At 56.0% G+C, this 8,029-nt stretch overlaps 1 protein-coding gene across 6 annotated transcripts in view; it reads left to right on the plus strand.

Annotated features, from left to right (window-relative positions):
• Positions 1-1,691: 1,691 nt before the first annotated feature.
• The window catches only part of TBL1X (transducin beta like 1 X-linked), a 196,045-nt gene continuing 189,707 nt past the window's right edge, over positions 1,692-8,029 (plus strand). For 3 of the 6 annotated variants that reach the window (XM_021527743.3, XM_085584317.1, XM_021527745.4), the window contains exon 1: positions 7,068-7,215. The gene's annotated coding sequence lies outside the window, so the exon portion shown is untranslated. Of the gene's footprint in view, positions 1,820-5,898; positions 5,959-7,067; positions 7,216-7,765; positions 7,840-8,029 lie in introns of those variants that run through there. The other 3 variants (XM_085584307.1, XM_085584294.1, XM_021527744.4) reach the window with 3 other exon arrangements.

An 8,029-nucleotide genomic window follows, 5' to 3' on the forward strand; every position in this document is an offset into this window, starting at 1 on the left:
TGTCTTTATCAGTAGTCTTCTCTGTAGTTCCTCCATCATCCTTCTTGAAGTGCGGATAATTGAATGGGACTGCTTTAGTAGACATCACATCAGCAGTGCCAAGCAGAGATCGTTCAGACTCTGTTCTCCTTCCCGACACATCCATTTCTGTGTACCCAGTATTACAGCAGCTGTTTGCGCCATGACACCACACAAGGTTAATTTTCTTCCAGTATTACCATCACATATATGAGTTTCTTCAGAATCCTTTTCCTCTCTATTCATTGTTCCCCAAAAAGGGCAGCTTGCATCTAGAAATGATACAGCATACCTTGTGTGCTTCAGTAGCCATAGAGATTGTGTAAAGAAAAACTATTTTAGAATTCTTGAACCAAAAATTTCTGCATTTGGCAAGGGAAGCAATCCATATGTTTACAACAGTGAATCATGGTTTCAATCCTGAGTAATCCTAGTGAATTAAGTGAAACCTTTTAAAGTGTAAAATATTATACAATGCAATGTCAATATAAACAGGGAACTGTCACAGACTGCATCTACACCACTCTCAGTCTAAAACAGGAGTGCACTTCTGAAAGTGATCTCCTGACCCTTGCCCCATGCTCAGCTTTGGGACACAGACCAGAGTGGATTCTGAGCATGAGAACTGCTTTCCCTTTGGGTGAAACCAGCCCAGGCAGTGCCCCTCGAGAGCATGTCCAAGGTGCTTCTGTCAGGCAGCCTGCAGGACCAGCCTCAGGCTGGACACCCCTAGCCCCAGGAGGCACCTGGATGCTGATGTTGCTTCATCCTGTCCACTGCTCACAGACATGTCTGTGTCTTGTTTGTTTGCTCCTCTGCATGCACACTCCCCATGAGAGGGATTGGGCTCTCCTTCTCCCCTCGCCCTTGTCCTGATAACGTCCCTACTGGGGACCAAAGACCAGTATTAATAAGAATTCTTCAGAACATCTTCCCAAGGGCAGGCTCCTTGTTCCCACCTCACTTTAGCCACTTCGAGAAGTGTGCAAGCAGAGCTGCTCCTGCTGCTGGCCTCAGAGGGTCAGATAATTCTCCCAGGACCAGGGGAGACATCTGACAGCACCCTCACAAAACTCAGGATTCATACACCTCCAGAAACCCTGAGCAGCTAGGGGTGATGATGCACAGTTAACATCTCTCACATCCATAGTACAACCTCCTGCTGAGTCTGGCTTCTCTGCAGGAGAACTGATCCTGTTCACTCTCTAGGTGTTTCACTCTCTTGCAGCCAACTCCTAGGTAGAGCTACTTTCTCTTCTAAAATCTTTCATGGGAGGAAAAAAAGGTTTGAAATGATAAACTGTCCCAGACATTAATTCAGCACAGCTGGGGCCATGTAACACTGCATGGATGAGGAAAGAGAAAAGAAAAGAGATCAGCACCCTCTTCTTTCTATTCCAGACTGGCAGGAGGCCAAACTGGCTCTAAGAGTAAATTAGAGCAACAGAAAAAAAAAATCTCTGTTCCATCTGAGGATCCTAAGGGACCCATACTGTTAGCTCAACCCTTCGTGTCAGCCCACTAAATAGATCAGAGGAGTGTAGATTACATACATTAAAGTTTCTGATTTATTTTACCTTAAGTAATAACAAGTACGTGTTCAACATACTAAATATTTTCCATATAGTAGATAGGAATGTTGGCCTAACTTACGTAGGTTTTTGGAAGAATCACCAAATCTGTTCTTATGATTTTACAGAAAGAAGCAAAAACGTATTTGGTGTGAAGCCTACCTAATACATAGTGTTCCTGAGCAGCAGATGTGCACTGGATATATAATGAATGGCATGGGCAAGGAACTGTGAGTAGTGCATCCCTCTTTACAACCTCTGTAACAGAGTAACAGCATCAGAATTCCTATCAGAGGTTATTAGATTAGATTGAATTTCTGTTAAAGCCTGAGGAATCTAAATCTTCACATCTCAAAATGGTGGATTAAAAATGATCACTAGAAATTTCAGGTATTACAGGTCACATGAATCCATCTATAGAGAGAAATAGGATAGAAAAAGGATCAGATCATGCTTGCTTTGCAAAGTCAAAAACGTTTTGGCAGTTTTATCTTGCAGAAACTTTGAAACAAAGTCTTCCACTTTACTTTTTATTTCTGATAATATCGTTTTACTCAAGAGGTCTACTTGCACAAACGGTCATGATATTTCTGTCTAGTCCAAATATATCAATAAAGAAATAAGTGAAGAAAAAACCAAACAGTAATGGTCTCAATTCCTGAAAATATCTTAGTCAATCAGAATTTCCTTCTAAAATTGAAACTCTCACTATTAATAAGTGGCAAAATTAGAAAACATTTTTTGATGCTGCGAAGAAGCAGTTGCTCACATGAGTGACTCCAACAGAACATTTACCTGAAGAATATCAAATATTGTAAAGATGCTTACAAAATAGAAGTAAAAGCTTGCTGCTACAGAAGTGCTAAAAAGTGATAAAAGTGTGCTAGAAATCTTTACTTCCCCTCCATGAATAGTCCAGCAGGACACCTCATAATAGGAAAGCTGGGATTTAACATATTTGTAAGTGTGACAGAACAAGGGCCTACCATGACACATTTCCATGTATAGAATATGTACCTGCTGCAATGTGAGAATGGTATAGTGCCCCTCTGTCCCAGTAGTGTGGGGATATCTATTCAAGTTCAGTTTTCCCTATTGTACCTAAAGTTTGCATATGAATTTGTCTTAAAAACTTAAATTAGCAGATACTTTTTATTCAGTCCATAACAGGAGTAAATAATTAATCTGCATTTCAGACGCTCTTTTTTTTTTTGTGTAAGAATTATTTAACTAAAGTATTGTAACAGAAGAAGCAATTATTTATTTTGTAATTATTCACTTTTTCAAGAGAACTTACTTTTATTAAGAAAATGGGAAACATGGGATAAGGGGACAACATAAAAACAGTTACCAACACAATACAATGAAGCACTAGAAAAATAACAATGGGTTTAATCTTGTAAAATACAAAATATTTTGCCGTATGATCCCATTATCTCCCCAGTAGGCCAACCCTGCTGGCCCTTGACTTTGATTGTTTCAGGTTAGGGTTTCCATTTTAATGAGGGCAAGAAACCTCAGCTCTGGCTCCCTTCATTTGGAGCTGCAGGGCTGTGGCACTGCTGCTGATCACCATTGCAGCGTCACACGTTATGAAACTGAAAAAACAAGGCTCTTAAAAACCAGTGACTTCTTTATACATGGTCACTCTGGGGTCTTCTCTTACACAAAGGCCAAAATTATTGCAATGGCCAGAGTAGTGATTCACTCTTGTATCTTTTACTCTACCATCACTTTAGAGTTGGGATTTATTTTTCATTTTACCTGGAAAAATCCCAAATCTTTATCATGGGTCTGTGCAGCTCCTCTTAGCCAAGCACAGCCTGGAATAAGCGCCTTCCTCGATAACCTTCATTTGAAGTTCTCGGCAAGGATTACGTCAATATTTAACCCCGTCTCCCCGGGGGTGGCTGCGACACAGCTGTACGAAAGCACCGGCTCAGAAAGTGAGGGCAGACTCAGCCCTCCAGACTTGTCCTGCTCCCTGCAGACAGGGAGCGGCGGCCGTGCCCGCTTAGAAAAGAGGAAAAGTAATTTCCTTGTATCCGTACGATGTTGCAATTTAATTTTTTCCTTGCCATCACAATACCTTCGGTTGCCCACCGAGCTTTCCTTGCCTCCCTCCGTCTCCCTGCCCGCTCAGCAGAGCATGCGGCCAGGCCTGGCCAGGCTGGGACCAGCTGTCCGAGAGCCCGGCCGGGACACGGTGGCTTTCTCGAAAGGCTGGAGGTTGCAACACTGCGGTAGGTCCATGGCCAGGCAGCGCAGGATGAGCGTGTGCTGCTCCTCAGCAGCGCAAACCCCACCGCACGGCTGGGACGGCTGCCAGGGCAGACCCGCAGCGCTGCGCTCACCCGAGCCTGCGGCTGCGGGCATGCCGCTGTCCCGCTGCCCCTCACCGCGCAGCCCTCCGGGCCGGGCTGGGGACAGTCCTCGGGCCATGCTGGGGACAGCCCTCCTGGCCGTGCTGGGGACAGCCCTCCTGGCCGTGCTGGGGACAGCCCTCGGGCCATGCTGGGGACAGCCCTCCGGGCCATGCTGGGGACAGCCCTCGGGCCATGCTGGGGACAGCCCTCCGGGCCGTGCTGGGGACAGCCCTCCTGGCCGTGCTGGGGACAGCCCTCGGGCCATGCTGGGGACAGCCCTCGGGCCATGCTGGGGACAGCCCTCCTGGCCGTGCTGGGGACAGCCCTCCTGGCCGTGCTGGGGACAGCCCTCCGGGCCGTGCTGGGGACAGCCCTCCTGGCCATGCTGGGGACAGCCCTCCGGGCCGCACTGGGGACAGCCCTCCTGGCCGTGCTGGGGACAGCCCTCGGGCCATGCTGGGGACAGCCCTCGGGCCATGCTGGGGACAGCCCTCCTGGCCGTGCTGGGGACAGCCCTCCTGGCCGTGCTGGGGACAGCCCTCCGGGCCGTGCTGGGGACAGCCCTCCTGGCCATGCTGGGGACAGCCCTCCTGGCCGTGCTGGGGACAGCCCTCCGGGCCGGGCTGGGGACAGCCCTCGGGCCATGCTGGGGACAGCCCTCCTGGCCGGGCTGGGGACAGCCCTCCGGGCCGTGCTGGGGACAGCCCTCCTGGCCATGCTGGGGACAGCCCTCCGGGCCGGGCTGGGGACAGCCCTCCGGGCCGGGCTGGGGACAGCCCTCCTGGCCGGGCTGGGGACAGCCCTCGGGCCATGCTGGGGACAGCCCTCCTGGCCGTGCTGGGGACAGCCCTCCGGGCCGGGCTGGGGACAGCCCTCCGGGCCGGGCTGGGGACAGCCCTCCTGGCCGTGCTGGGGACAGCCCTCCGGGCCGCGCTGGGGACAGCCCTCCTGGCCGTGCTGGGGACAGCCCTCCTGGCCATGCTGAGCCACCGCCGTGGCGCGGGGGACAAGGACAGGACCTGACACAGCAGTGACAGCTCCATCGCTCTCCCCGGAGCGCGCAAGGAGCGAGTCTCAGCGTCCTTGCTGGACGACCGCGCCTTGGAAGCTCTGCAAGTCTTGACTAGGGACCATTTTCTGATGAGTTTACCTCATTTGTAAGCCCACAGCGCTTTAAAAGCAAGCAAGCAAACAAAAAACCCACAGGAGCTAAAAATTCTGGCCCATCTTGCTACGAATCTGGAGGGTGTTTTTTGTTTGTTTACATTGCAGAGTAATAAAAGCGTAATATAGATTTTGCATTTAGAGAAAAATAAGGGGAATGGGAGCTTAGAAAGGGAGACACGTGTCTGCCTGTCTGTCTGAGCGCAGATGGCCTTGCACTGCAGTCTCGAGGCTCTGAATATGAAAATGAATCACATCAGGCCGCAACATTTCCCAGTGTTTTGAGAGTTCTGCTTTCAACACAGATATGAATGTATGTAGCAATGATCTTTGTTGTCCTGACTTGGGTGATGTCATATTTTTCCATCAGGATACTGGGTGACAGCACATTTGTAGGCTTTGGGCTGAACGTATAACGAGCATGAAATTCCCTTTAATGTCAAAATAAGACCAAAAGAGAAAAAAGAGTGGAAAGGTCATATGGAAAAAACATCCAATAATAAATATGACTTTTGAGGCCGCCTGAGTCTGGCTGTCACCGTGATGAGCCCACCGAGGCAGACACCCCGGCAACATCCCGATAATCTTATTATTTGCATGACATTAGCCATGAGGCCGGGGGGGGGGGAGGGGTGGGGAAGGGGAAGAGGGAAGAAGGCCGCCAAAAGCATCCTGGCGGGCCCGGGCGGGCGGCCGGGCCCCTCCCGGCCGTGCCGGGGGTGCGGCCGCAGCCGGGCGGGGCCCCGCCGCGCTGGGTCGGGGGCTGGGCGCGGCGCGGATTGGCGTGCGCAGCTACTCGCGGCGGTGCGGTAGCGGCGCGCGGGGCCCTGCGGAGCGCGGTAATGATGTCAACTTGTTATTTACTTTCAGCGCCGGTGACGGCGCAGCGCGAAAGGAGAATCAATCAGCCGCCGGGTGACCCGCCAGGCGCAAAAAAAAAACGGGAGCCGGGCGGGGGAGGGGAAGCACATGGAGCCGCGTTGCATCATCCGCCCGGGGGTGGGGGGGACACGGGCGGGACACGGGGACACGCGTGGGACGGCCGCGCTGGAGGCTAAAGAGTCGCAGCGCTGCCGCCCGCGGGCGTCGCGCCCCAGCGAGATGCGATAAAGCCCGTTTGTGCTGATTCACGGCCCGCCCGGCCCCCGCGCCCCGGAGCGCTGACTGGGCACCGCCGCCCGCCCCGCGCCGGGGCAGCGGTGGCGGCGCGGGACGCGCTCCCGCAGCGCCGCCCGGCCGGTGCGTCCGCGCCGCTGCGCGGGACGAGCGGGCGCGTCCCGGGCGCCGCAGCGCGCCCCGCGGGGCCCTGCGCGGGCAGCGCCGGCTGCGGCCGCTCGAGCGGGGCCGGCCGCGGGGCCGAGCGCGCGGGGCACGCAGGGCGGCCGCGGGCACCGCGCGGCGGGCCGGCACCGGGGAGCGCGGCGCTGCCCGGCGGGCGGGGGAGGGGAGGACAGGGCTGCCCTCCGTGTGGGTGCCCGGTTTGTCACCGGGTTTCAGTTGCGGAGGGGGTGTCAAAGCACAACATAACCACAGGCGGGGCGAGGGCTGGCGGCACCTCGGGGCATCCCCGGGGGCGTTGGCGGCGGCGCCTCCTCGAGCCGCGCGTCCCGGCGTGCGGGACCGACGCAGGTGGGGGAGGGCGCGGCCGGTTCGCCCCCAGCCGCCCCGGCCCTCCCGGTGCGCCCCATCCCCCGCCGTCCCCTCCCTCGCTCCCGCCCGGTGGCGGCGGCCCCGGGCACGGCTGTGGCTCCCCCTCGGCGCTGCTCCCGCCGCCGCGCGTCCGCACCGGCCCCGCCAGCCCCCCCTCACCGCCATTCCGCCCCAAAACTTTCCGTTTCCCCCATCCCACTCTCCGGGACTTCCTTGTGCCGCCCGTGCGCGCGGAGGGGGGGAGGAGGCGTGTGCGGCGGCGGCGAGGGGGGATTCGCAGCCTCCTGGCAGGCTGGCCGGGACCCCGGGGGAAGAGGAGTTGCACCATGCGCGGCAAGTGAGGGAAAGTCTCCGCCAGCAGCAGCGCCGCCGCCCCCCGCAGAAGTTGGGGCTCTCCCCGCCCGCGGGAGCGGGAGCTGTGCCTTTAACGCCCGCTGCGCCGCGAGGTGAGTTCTCGAGGCGGATTATTCATCTCGGGGACCCTGTTGTGGTTTCTTTCTCCCCCGTCTTTTTTTTTTTTAATTTTATTTTTATTATTTTTTTAATTTCCCCCTTTTCTTAACGCTTGTCCTTCCCGGCGCAGCCCCCGAGCCCAGCCCAGCCCGGGGCCCGCTGCTCCCCGGCGTCCCCTCTGCAGCCTGACCCACCCGGGGGGGAGGGGGTCGCTCAACCGCCGCTTGTTATGACGAAGTTTTTTGAACCCAGAGGTTTTGGGGTCTGTTTGGGGATCTTGGGGGTGTTTTCTTTGGGCCGAGGTGATGTGTGTGCGTGTGGGGCTGCCGTACCCGTGGCGGGTGTTCTGCAGCTGCCCCCGGGCAGAGCGACCCCGGGGCGTGGGGGAGGGGAGCGGGGCAGTTTCTCCCTACTTTTGAGCCAGTATTTTAACGTATGGGGGGTTTATTAAAAACAAAAAATGCTCGGGGAGGGGGAGAGAGAAATGCGAGGTATTCACGCTCCAGTGTGGAGTTTGCAGAGCCTGGGTGGGGGAGGGGATCCCATTCATCGCCAGGGCTTGAATCAGCAGCGGGCGGAGGGGCCGGTCGCTCCCCTGCATCGAAGTTTACTTCCAAGTAGGTAAACAAGTTCTCTCCTCGCCCCCCACCCCGGGCCCAGCCCCCCGGAGCGGCGCTGCCCCGGCCCCGCTGCCAGCGCCGCGGCCGGCGGGGCTGGGTGCGGGGCAGCCCCGGGGCCGGAGCTGCGGGGCCGCCGACCTGTTGCACGTCCCGGGCCGGCGAGCCCTGCCCCGGGGCGGCGGGCGGC

This window comes from Lonchura striata, chromosome 1 (assembly GCF_050655825.1).
Source record: "Lonchura striata isolate lonStrDom1 chromosome 1, ASM5065582v1, whole genome shotgun sequence".
Lineage (NCBI taxonomy): Eukaryota > Metazoa > Chordata > Aves > Passeriformes > Estrildidae > Lonchura > Lonchura striata.